The sequence below is a fragment of the Protopterus annectens genome, chromosome 10.part0, assembly GCF_019279795.1.
Source record: "Protopterus annectens isolate FY-2018-M chromosome 10.part0, PAN1.0, whole genome shotgun sequence".
Classification (NCBI taxonomy): Eukaryota; Metazoa; Chordata; order Ceratodontiformes; family Protopteridae; genus Protopterus; species Protopterus annectens.
This window is the reverse complement of record NC_056744.1, coordinates 1,112,127,920-1,112,140,835: the sequence shown is the minus strand read 5'-3', so window position 1 is coordinate 1,112,140,835 and position 12,916 is coordinate 1,112,127,920.

Here is a 12,916-nt window from a genome sequence, read left to right as displayed (position 1 = left end):
TTAGCATTCATTTATATGTACAAAACTCATTGTAGTCCCTAAAGAAAGTTGCTTAAAAGGACTGTCTGTATCAATGGTTGTATTGTAAGACAAAAATATGTATGTATATAGTATATATAACAAATACATATGATAAATAACTATATGAAGTAATTAAAAAATAATTAAAAAACTTTGGCACAATTATTAAAATATTAAAATTAATAATGTAAAAATATACAAATAATTTTAGTTTAAAATGGGCCATTAAATACTTATGATAAATAAATAAAATGTAATTAAATAAATTGTGATTTATATTTGAGTATACTAGCTATAGAAATGTAGTCGTTGACACCTGGGTGAATATTTGCATTAAGTCTTAGTTGCCATAGACATTCTTTAACTTCTAATAATGTCTTTTCATCCCCTCCTTTGTTGTTGTTGTAGGGTATTCTATCTATCACAAAGAATAGGAACCTTTTAAAATTGTCGCATCTTGTGCTGTGTGTATAAAGTGCACTAGTGTCTTTTTTCTTTTTTCCTATTCTTTGTGATAGCTAGAACCTTCCATCTCCAAAATGAGGAACACTAGCCATCATAATGTGGAACAAATGGGCAAAATGTGGAACACATACTAATGGCTTACTAACAACTTCAAATAGGAAGGTCATAGGATGGTTAAAATATGCTGGTATTACTTATAAAGAAGACCTTTTAATGAATTAATATGATTAATTTCTATTTACCATGGATTTCACTTGAAAAAATTTGTAACACTGAATGTGTGACAGAGTCTTTCAATGTCGAACATTGAGGAACTTTGAGGAACATGAACTTTTTAAGACCCCAAATGAAGTACGTTCCTCGTAATGAGGTACACTTGAGAGGTATGAGTAAACCTCCCTCACTACATACTGTCTCCTGCTCATTTTCCTGGATCTTAGCAGAGCTTGTAGTCCTAGCTTGCATTCCAGAAGTCTTTTATTTGTACATCAAGAGGAATTGGTTTATTTATCTTGTGAAAGGAGGTGTTTGCCTGGTCTATCTGCGTTATGAAATACACAAAATGACTCAAAGTGTAGTCATTTTTTGACCAGAGGGCTCATTATTTAGTTTTTTTGTTTTTTGTTTTTTTTTTCTGTGCTGCTAAAATGTTTGCATGTTTTGTGGGGTAGAAGTACCCTGTACAGAAGCAAACACCTAGAAAACAATTTTGTTCTCTGTAGAGTCATCCTTAAAACTGTAAGCTGTAAGGCAGCAGTATAGTGCAAATATCTTATGCAATAACAAGCTTAGACCAGCTAGCTGGGTGGTGATGATGCCACAGTACGAGCAAAAAATGATTCATTTCAACAACTGGTTGTCTTTCTGGTGTCATTCTAAGGAATCCAGTACTTGTCATCTTGGGAGGACATGGTCAACAAACAATGTTGCTTTGTCAAGGATGGTCTGCACATTTCCACTGTAGGCTTTTGATTACTGAATAAGGCTTTGTCCACCTCATAGTACCTTTTTCTAGGTAAGGCCAGATTGACAAACCCCCTGATGTAGCAAAATCAGCTCAAAGGAACCTGAAGGTGTTACCAGGAGCCTAAATCCAAAACTTCACACCCTACAAACCATCCTCACACTCGAGAATATACATATCTGTGCAGTTACTGAGACATGGTTTAAAGCAGCTGAAAGTACCCCAGCAGTTCAAGGTTTCAGTACCTTCCACACTATTAAACTAGTAGCTGCACAGACATTGGATAAAGGTGTAGGTGCCTCAGTATATACATCAATAACAAGCATAACACTACAATGGTTAAACAGAATGATATGCTGGAGTTCCTCCATGTATAGTTCACCAGAGACAAAATCCCTTAATATATCCTAGCCAGCTTCATATCCCAAGAATCTCACAATGCATATATGGACCTACTGGAGACATTTGCCATCCAACCTAACACTCACCAACCTAACACTCTACTCATGGGAGAAATTAATTACCTCTCTATAGATTGAGAATCCTACATGGCCTGAAATCTACAGGCACATTGGTTCCTGGACTTCATAAATACAAACAATCTTGACCAAATAGTGAATACACCCAATAGAGGCTCCAACATACTGGACCTTCTGCTCACAAATATGGAAGAATGCTGCAACCCCCTCCCCAATGTCTTGTTCTTCCTGCTAAGATCTAGCCATAAAGCTGTCCCCTTAAAAATCAAAATCAACTCCATAATCCCATTAAAACAAGTAACAAGAAGTATTCCAAGGCAAATTACCTGTTATTAAAGGATGGTTTGTCAAAATTCAGTGCTCTTCCAAACCCAGAGAACAAACCAGCCTTTGCTGAATTTATCTCAGAAACTCTCTACAGCCATTTCAATGGCTGCATGCAGTTTGCTGTACCTACCAGAAGTAAGCCCATAAATATCCACAGGAACAAGCTGCCCTGCTAGCATCCCAAAGTAAAAAGGATATATAACAAAAGGAAAAAATGTTATTGCAAAAACCAGGAAGGGTAATTCACATAAAAACAAAAACTCTGACATCAAAGTAAATAGGCAACTAAGAGGGCTAATTAGGTCAAATAAAGCCAGCTTTGAGGCTAATATATCTTCCCAGGTGAAAGATAACCACAAGGCCTTCTTCAGCTATGTTAGAAACCTCAAAGGCAGCACACATCACTGAGCCTGATGATACTTTAGCCCCTCTCATCCACAACTATCCCTCCAATCATACTTCTCAATCTTTTAGCCCAAGAAATTTGGACAAAGCTTGACATAATGGTGGTAGTGGTACAAAGGCCCAAAAATAGGCACAGATTTTTAAATATTGCTCTTACAAACTTAGAACATTGCTAGAATAACAGGGAATATATTAAAATGCATTTTCTAAAGGATATCAAGTTGGAAACTCAAATGTATGACGTTATTTACTAATTTCGTTCATCAGATCATTCCAGTGATTTGCCAGAAAACCAAAAATTTTATGAGGAACAGACTGAAACTCTGAGTCAAAAATCTGGGCAGTCTCTGAAAATCTGGACAGTTGAAAGGTATGCCCCCAATAACACCCCCAAACAGAATCCCACCAACTATAACTAGGGAGCATGTACTCGCTGCACTCACTAAAGCCAAGAACACTGCTTCAATGGGCCATGGTAACCTCCCAGGATGCCTTCTGAAGAGTCTAAAATATGACTTATGAGGACTCCTGGAGTTATTATATAGTCTTGAAATAGGATTTGTGCCACGTGAATAGGGGACCATGACAGTCATCCCCCTTCATAAGAGAGGACCTTCAACAGATACAGGAAACTATAGACTCATTAGTTTGAATAGTCTTATTTGCAAAGCCATAGAACTAATTATCATAAAAATTATCAGCAAGGACACAGGATTGCAAACTTGGTGCAGTCGTGGAGTTCCCCCAGGGTGAGAACACCCTTCATGAAGGTCTAATACAGAAAGCATATGGTGCCAAAGCCATTGGTTAAACTTATGACCAAGAACTGCATTATAGTACCTTTTGGGAAGTCTGCCACCCTAAGTAAGTACTTTATCAATATAACACCCATAAAAGTTGATTTACTAGTAAGGGATCTGAGCTCATGTGGATAGTAACCTAGCTTTCGATCAACATGTGTCCAAGGTAGTAAGAAAATCGTTCTATGTTGCTCAACCTATAAGCAAGGGCATGGCATCTAGGCCCAGCTATGTCATCATACCACTGTACTCAGCCCTTATTAGGCTCATTATAGAGTATAATGCTGGTATGTATCTGACCAGACAAATGCAGCAACTAAAACATCAGCAAAGGTTACTTACAAAAAGAATACAGTGAATAAACACAATGTCTTATGCCAATTGCCTCAAAGCCCTGTTTCTTTACTCAATACCATACAGACTTCTGAGAGATGATCATTACCTGGCATAAAAAACATCCCTGGACCCAATTTTGATGACTGTTTTGCACATCCACAAAACATACCGCATCAGAACTACTAGATTAAAAGACCTAAATTTTGGTTGCAACATAAACAGGACATGTTGAAGAGACAGATATATTTCTCAGAGAATTCCCATTCTCTGGAACAGGCTCCCCATCTATGTGAAGCAGAGTTCTTCCTTAACACTATTTAAGCGCAACTTGGACCTATGGATGTGTAATCAGAAATTCAACCATAGTCTGGGTCCTATGTCTCTTATGGACAGAGGCAACCAGTAAATCATCAGCTATAAATCAAATATAAATCAAATTTGTGGGTCGCATTTGGGTTTTGTGTAACTTATGAAACTATAAACAAGTTATGTGGAAAAGTGGGAAATGTACTGAAAGTTAGAACATTTATTTTTATTGCCACTGATTGATTAAAATGTAATTGTGTTTTCTGGTTGTTATAAGAAAATGTTACATAAATCAACTGCGCTGTGTAACTTGGTATTGAGATTTAGTGCTGCTCAGCCATATAGTTGCAGGTGCCAACTTAACACATTATGGCTTTGGTATTTTTGGTTGAATTTGTTTAGAATGTATTCCATTAAAAGATATCAGAATCAGAAACCAAATGAGTAAGTAAACTTACTAATATTAATATTTACATTGTCGCCTCACAGTTAGACGTTGCCCGTTCGATTCTCAGTTAGACCGTCTTCTGTGTGGCGACATGCATGAACGGGTGTTCCTTCACTGAAGGTTGTGCATTAGGCCCCGCAAGCCAGCACGTAAAATTCTACTGCCAATCATTAGCGGACCGGAGTTCCGCTGTGCCGACTCCTAACCAGGAAAAGCCGAAAGACACAAACAAACTTAAAAAAACAACATTATTTACTTAAAAAACAACATTAAATATCAATTTTAAAAAAAGTTTTCTTACTGTTTATGTTTCCTGCATGGCATGCTCATTGGGTTGCTACTTTCCAATCAATGAGATGCATGCACTCAGACCAAATCCAGGAACTAACTTACAAATTTCTAACTGCAACAGTAGTACTGTACGAATGAGCAAACTTAATAATTAAAGGGAGCCACCAGGAAATATGACCTGTCCCTTACAGTGTGTGTAATGCCCTAGTTAGGGAGGGCAATTTAATTAAGTCACTAACACAGACTCAAACCCTGCACCTTGATCACAGAAGGCATGAGTCTTAATCCAATAGTCTAAACCAACTGCCAACCCTTTTAATAAATCACTGATTCTGTTGATTCTACACATGAAGGTTTGGCAACTTCTGTTAAATTAATTAATTGTGTTGCACATGAACTAATGTGTTTTGATGAAGTCAGGAGAATAGTAACTCTGATGAAAGCATTTAACCAAAACTAATAACAGTTTCATGTGGTATGTCATACTGTATTGGCTATTTCAGATTATTTTTTAAAGTTTACCCGGTCCAATTCAGATACTCATCTTGCAGAGGTCAGAGCAATTAGTATGGCATTTGTGTTTTTTCATGGAAGTATGCTGTTAACAGAATAAACTTGCCTTAAAAAAGTATATTTTGATGTGGTATAATGTAAATGACAATAAAATGTTTTGGTTTTAAACAAAAATCCTCTGGAAGGTGTCATATAAAAGCCACACTGAGAAGAATGTGTACAGAAAATGGCAAAAAAGTGAATAATGAGTAGATGATAACAGGTATTATTAAAAGTGTGTTAACAGAATGGTGTGTATAGAAAGTTATAAGGAAGCAGAAATGATGTGATCATACAAACAGGAAGAACCATAGGGCTTGCTGCTCCTAAAGCCATATACCTCAGGTAGGACAGTAATGATTTTTTTTTAATTCAGAAATGGCAGAAATAGAACATAAAATGGAGCTGATATTAAGAAATGTTTTGTCTGTGACTTTGATCAAACGACTGAAAGAATTAATTTGACATATTCAAACGAAGAAGTGGAAAGTACTGCAAAACCTATACAGCAAAGAATGGGACCCCTGTGGGCAGAATTACTATGTCTGTGGCATACAAAGTTTTATACATATGTGACTGAAAAGGAAAGGAAAGTTGTGTAATTAACATTACATTACCTTAGACTTTTGAATGATCACTGCAGCAGTAGCCTAAGCTATATGGGTTATATCCTGTTAAGGATATGCCAGTTGGACAGCTTCCAAAGCTCAGGGCACCCTCCATATGCCCAAACTGTTAGTTAGCTTAAGATGAGCTGACTAAAAGAAATGTTTAAGTGCCAAGCCCTCGAGGGCTTTCATGCAAACTGAGAGAGGGAGGTCAAAGCCCTTAGAAGGGCAATGTCAGGAAAATAATAATATATGTCCACACTCTGGCATAAAAAAAAAACAAAACAAGGTATTGCAGCAGTGATCACTTAAACATCTACTGTTATCATAAGATTCCTTACTCAAAAATACTATGTTCTTCATATGGATCACTGATGCAGTAGCCTTAGTTATATGGGTAGTTTACCATAGTTGAACATGACTGGAAGGAGGAAGAATGAGGGTACACGATACACTGAAGAATGGTCCTAGCAAAGCCTGTACCAAATCTGGTGAATTAATCTAGTTCACAGTGCTTTAATTCTCAAACCAGTGTATAAAAAATGTAAAAAAAAAAACACGTCAGCAAAAAGGTCTCAGCAGTCACCAATTTAATCCAAATTTCTCTCTTTCTTTATAGGTGATTATTGAGCTATTGACCAGAAGGTCTTTATAAGCCTAGCCATGTGTCCGCAGTATAATACTAGAGAACCCCAATATAAAGGATCTTGCCTAAACTCAAGATCTTAGTTAGCAATAACTGTTCATATCTACGAGGGTCGTAGGTAAAATCCCCAGCATGAATTTACGGTTTCCCATCCAGTCATCCAGGCTACACTTAAACAGGTCATAGAGAGGCTTTTTTTGATGTGAACTGGTAGCCTATTCCAGAGGAGTGGCAAACTCTGAGAGACATATATGTCTCTCCAACAGGTCCTATTTATGTCACAGGCCAGATTAAGGTCCCCGGAGAGGGAGACCTTTGTCCCATTTGACTTGCAGATGTGCAGCATTTCTATTAGGCTTGGGTCCAAGATTGCTGTGTAGGCCAGGCACAAGTCTTCTCTAAGTAGTCTGTACACTACTGAGTACAGTCACAGTGACTTCAGTCTGTCAGTGTATGACATGTGCTGGAGACCCTGAATTTTCTTGGTTAGAAATCTGTGAGGTATCTCAAGATGCTGCAAGTGCCTGGTAGGGTACATACCAAAGGGATCACTGTACTCAGTTATTAGCCTGATGCATGGGTGTTATGACCACTTTTGCTCTTGAAACAATGCCTTTGCTAATGAGATATGCAACATAGAATGCCTTCCTTACCATAGTAAGCACATGATGGTCAAAGTTTAGGCTACAGTCAACTTGTGTTCCCAAGTCTCTCACTACTACTGAGTTGTCGCTTATGGTATTATTATTATTTATATGATAATCTGCAGGGATATCAATTTTACAGAAGGGGATGGTATTGCATTTTTTGCATGGAGTTTGAGTCCATGGCTTTGGCACTAATCATTGGTTTGTGTAAGTCCCTCTTGAAGTATATTGACATTGTTTGGGAATTCACTGATTGCACTTAATTTGAGGTCATCAGCAAAACTAGTCAGCCACAGCCCCCCTGTTTTGGTCTGAACATCTGAGAAGTATATTCCAAACAATAGGGCCCAGCACTGACCCCTGTGGAGCCCCACTGGTACAGGTCTGCTGGTTGAGGTTAAGTCCCCAATGTTGACTGAGTGTGAGCTGTCAGTGAGCCAGTTAGCAACCTACCTGACAACATAAGGGTTGATATTCAACTGAGAGAGTTTAGAATTGATGCCCAAATGTGGGTTTGTGTCAAAGGCCTTGGCTAAATCAAGGTGGGCTGTATGCACAGAATAGCATTTATCTATCGCTCTGGTGATGTTTTTGAAGAAGTCCACCAGGTTTAACAGGCATGCTCTGCCTTTGACAAAACCAAACTGTGTCGCATCAAGGGTTTGAAGATCACATATATCCTTATTAATAAGGTCCATGATGATTCATTCCATGGCCTTACAGATAAGGCTGATTAGCTGATTAGGCTTATGGGTCTGTAGTTACCAGGGTCTGTTGCTGTACCCCCTTTATGAAGGGGGGTGATGTTGCTGTTTTCTATTAGCAGAGACAAAACCAGTACTCAGGTTGTGGTCTAAAAGAGTAACTAATGGAGTTACTAACTCATGTTTTAGACCATTTAAACTCAACCTGGGATGCCATCCAGTCCCATAGAAGCGGTGTTTTTGGCCTTAGAGATAGAATTAATTACTTGCTCTTTGGAGATGCAAAGACTGGGGAAATGTAGTAGGAATGTTCTATAGAAAGTTTGGAGGGGAAAGAGGCTGACATTTTCACCAAATCTGTCAGATAATAGGTTAGCTATTTTCACAGGATCAGTGTGTGTGATGCCATCCACAGCTAGTTCAGTACACATCTGGGTCCTGCCTTTTAGGTTACGGATATAGCTGAAGAATCCCTTATGGTTATCCTTAGCTATGGTTGCTATTTTTTTTTAAAGTTGCCCTTAGAGGATTTTACAAGTTGTCTTACTTGTTTGGTCAAGCAGAGAAGGGTGTTCTTCCAGTTCTGGGACCTCTTTTTTTTTTATTCTTATACAGCAACTTCTTCCTCTTGTTGTATAATTTGATGCTAGATGTCCACCAGGGAGGCATGTTTTTTTCTTAAGGATCTTTTTTTGCTCCTATCAGACACAGCCGTGTCAACACATTTGTATAAGTGTTTGTATATGACATTTGTGTATACCTTAATATAGTTGTCAATGCCATCTGTGAGAAAAGGAGCTTGGAAATTATTTATACCCTCCCTTAGGAGGGTATAATTAGATTTAGTGAATTTTTATAGCCTGATTTTACCTAAAAGGGGTTCAGGTGTTATATCTACTTCAAATGTGACTGCATTGTGATCAGATTTAAACAGCGAGGGTCCTGTACATGTGGTGGTACAATGGTCACCTCTGTTAGTGAGGACAAGGTCAAGAATATTTCAGCCTCTTGTGGAGTTGCATACTATTTGTTCCAGGACATTAGTGTTAACAAAGTCCAGGAACCTTTGTGTGAGCATATGGGTGCTCATATAAGTTTCCCAGTCAACAGAGGGATAGTTAAAATCACACATAACTAGAATGTTTGGTTACAATTTGATTGACTCAAGTAGGTCCAAATAAACAGCGTGGGTATTTTGGTTCATTGAAGAGAGCCTATAGCTAACAATAACTTACCCACAGTTAGCTGAACTTGAAGTAACTCCATGAAGTTTTCCTGACTAACCAGTCTAGAGGTGTATTTGTCTTTAATGAAGATAAATACTCCTTCTCCTTTGGTTTTCACATATTCATTTTGCGGTCTGAAAGTGCAGAAGGCATTGTAGCCTTGTAAGGCCAGGATATCTCTGCAGTCCTGAACCAAATTCCTGTGCCTGAACAGATGTCAGCATCCTCCAAGGAGAGGAGTGCTTCCAGAGAGTGCAGTTTCTGATTTAACCTCCTAGCATTTAGCAGCATAACCTTTAACTTATTTGTGAGTGATATTTTCACTTCGTAAATTTTGTCTTTGAGACCTTGCCTAAAAAGGCACTATGGGGGAGGCAAGTGCCTTAGCCAGTAACCAAAAGCCTAGAGGTGACAGGTGAAGGCCATCTCTGGCAAAGCAACGTGGTCTTTCAACCATGTCATTCCAGGCTGGCAGGAACTGGATTCCCTTAGAATGACACTAGAAACTAAGCCAATTGTTGAAGTCAATCATTTTTTGTTTATATTGTGGAGTGCCTTCTGTGTGGAGTCTGCATGTCCTACCCGTGGTCGAGTGATGTATAAAGACATGCAGATAGGTACGTGCATGAATGGGTGTGCCTTCCTTGAAGGTTGGGCATCGGGCTGGCAACTCGGCACTGTAAAAATCTACTGCCAATCATTAGCGGACCGGCGTTCCGCTGTGGCAACTCCTAACCAGGAAAGGCCAAAAGACATTACTATCGTGGTATCATCCTAGGTGAGGGTAGAATGTTGCTGAAGGCTAGGAACATACCTGCTTGGGACACATATTCTGAGAACTCAATCATTGTCTCTCTTCATATAGACCAGTGAGGTCCATCTCAAGTCATTCACACCAACATGAACTATGATGGATTCATAACAGTGCTTGTTGTTGAGAGACTTGTATGCATGTGTGATCTGATAAGTCTGATCTGATAGAGTCTGTCCCAGGTAGATGGCTGATTGTAACCTTCTAGTTGTCCAGTCTGGTGAGTAGGACATCTGTGTGTCTATCAATGGAGTCACCTATGACAAAAAAGTTTGATTAAGATGGGCTTTGCCTTAGGGGCTTATTTCGTGAGACACCGGTGCTTGTGCTACTATGTGTATTGAGTGTTGTTGGTGTTGCATTAGGTGCAGCATGTTTGTGTTTGGAAGGTCTCTGTTTTTTAAGTAGGTTTCTGGTGACTACCTCTGCTTATGATGGTTTATGTGCTGATTGCATGATTTGTGTAGGAGGTGTAGTATGTAAGCTAACGATCTGTTCATTGTTACTGTTCTTTGTGCAAAAAAGGAAGGATTCCAGATTCTTAGTGTAACTACATACGTCACAAATTGTACTTGGGTGATTCAGGAGTAGAGGGTCATCAGTGTACATGAGCCAGTTGCTACACTGCCTCAAGATACCCATGTCAATCAGGCTGGTAGGAGAAATGGAGGGACACTCACCATCCATATTGCTAGGTTAAATCCTGTTTTCAAAGTGAGGAGAGAAAATGGAGGGGTGTGGTATAACTGGGTGATCTAAATGGGGTCTATACTAATGGGGTGCTTTATAAAGAGTCCATACTAGTGGGGGTTCTCTAAATGATATGAGGCTTTTGCAGATTTGGTAGTTAGGGGACTGGCTAAGGGCAAAAGCACAGCTGAGGTGCTCTCTGAGCAGTTAAGCACAATTTACGGACTTCTCAGCTGGATCACGGGCAGCTAATAAGGGAAAGTTTTCTACTGAAGTTTTTGCATCTATAACCACCAATGGTTACCCCCAACTGCTCAGTAATGTGCGATGGTGTATGTAGGTGTGCTATGCATAAACAGATGAATACAGCAGAGCACTGGCTGGTCACCTAACTCGGTGGAGCTGTGTTAAAACAAGCTCAAACCTGTGCAAACATGGGGTAGTGAGCAAATGAATTAAACAATGTAACCAATAAAAAAGCTCAAAACTGAGCCCTTTGCCTGCAGCCTTCAATCAGATGAGTCCTAACTGCACTTTCCTGCTACAAGGGTGCAGGGTGGCCCTCTCCGACAAAAGATAGCCTGGTTTAGTGCTCAGTTTAACAAACAGAGCCAGATTCAGCAGGTCTGAATCTAGTCTATGCTACAGCAAACAAAAGGTGCAACAAATCAGCAAGAACAGTTTTCAAAAATATGCAATATAGCAAAAACATAGTTGAAAAGTGCAGAATACAGTATGACATTGTTCTTATGGTTAGCAGAATGCAACAGATTCCTTGGATTGAACAGATGAATACAACAGAGCAGTGGCTGGTTGCCTAACTCTGTGGAGCTGTGTTAAAACAGTGAGTCCTCCAAATTTCTGCTGGAACTTCATCAGTCACTGACATGTATTTTTGTTTTACATTATAAAGCTTTGTAAAAGTCTACACAAAGGAACACTTTGCTCTCTCTAGAATACTTCTGAAATGCAACCCTTTCCAAAAAACCACAGATGATGTCTAAGCCCTGGTGAGTGTTGACCCTGTCTGAAATATATTTCTTGTGGAGGGTATAAAAAAGGTAATAGTATGAGACAGCCATTTTGAAATAGTCTACTTAGATACAGGTTGTCCCTTTTTCTTGCCTTCCCGAGAAATGAACAACTGGTCAGAAGTTCTGAAAGATTTTGTTCTGTCAGGATAGTAGCTGAGCTGTCTGTGGACATCCAAGGTACACTGTATACTTTTACCCCAATTTTTTTCTCTGGAAAGAAGACAGGGAGATGGATAGCCTGGCTTAAGGTAAAGTCAGATACTACTTTAAGCATAAGTGAGAAAAATAATGGCTGCGAGAATAAAAATAGGTAAGCATTTTCACATACAGCTTGGTCAGACCATTTGCTGTGTGTTACACTGTGGTTTTCTTTTGTTTTATATAAATGAAGGATTAGTTCTCAAGGAAACCATATCTTTATGGAAAATGAGATAAGGTGACTCACTACAAGAGTATGCAACTCAGATACATTTCTTGGAGAGGTCACAGCAATTAGCAAGACAGTTTTCCATGTCAAGAATTACAAGTCAGCTGAATGAGCTGGTTCAAACAGAGCAAGAGATAGGTTTTCTAGCATAAAATTAAGATCTCAAGGAGCCGCCACCTGTTTTCTAAGAGGTGTCATATGTAACACCCCTTTTAACAACATTTTAATGTGAGACTGCATTGAAAGAGAAGGCTTCATGGGCAGACATGCTGAAATGACCAATGAACCCAGACTGAAGAGTAAAATAAGGCATAAGATAGTAACTCTGAAAAATAATATAGTACCAGAAAACCATAGCGCTGAATGGTTTTATAGCTGGTGCCAAGAAGAAAACCAGCACTGTTTGGTTGTTTTATTTAAAGTATTCAGAGTTTTTTTTATTTCTTCCATAGCTGGATTTTTTTAGTTGTTGCATATATTCAGAGTGTGGAGGTTTTTGTTGTGGTCTATCTCTTTGCCTCTATTAATACCTGCTGCATGATCTCAGAAAAAAACATGTGCCTGAAATGTATTAAAATTCTATCATCCAGGTAGTCAGCTGCAGCTGTTTGGAGTTCTGATGTATGAAACAACCCTGGTCTTGTATGAGCAAACCCAGTCTGTGAGGAATCTTGTGGTAATTGCCTCTGGTCATTTCCTAAAAAAGGAAGAACTATTTTTGCCTGGGCC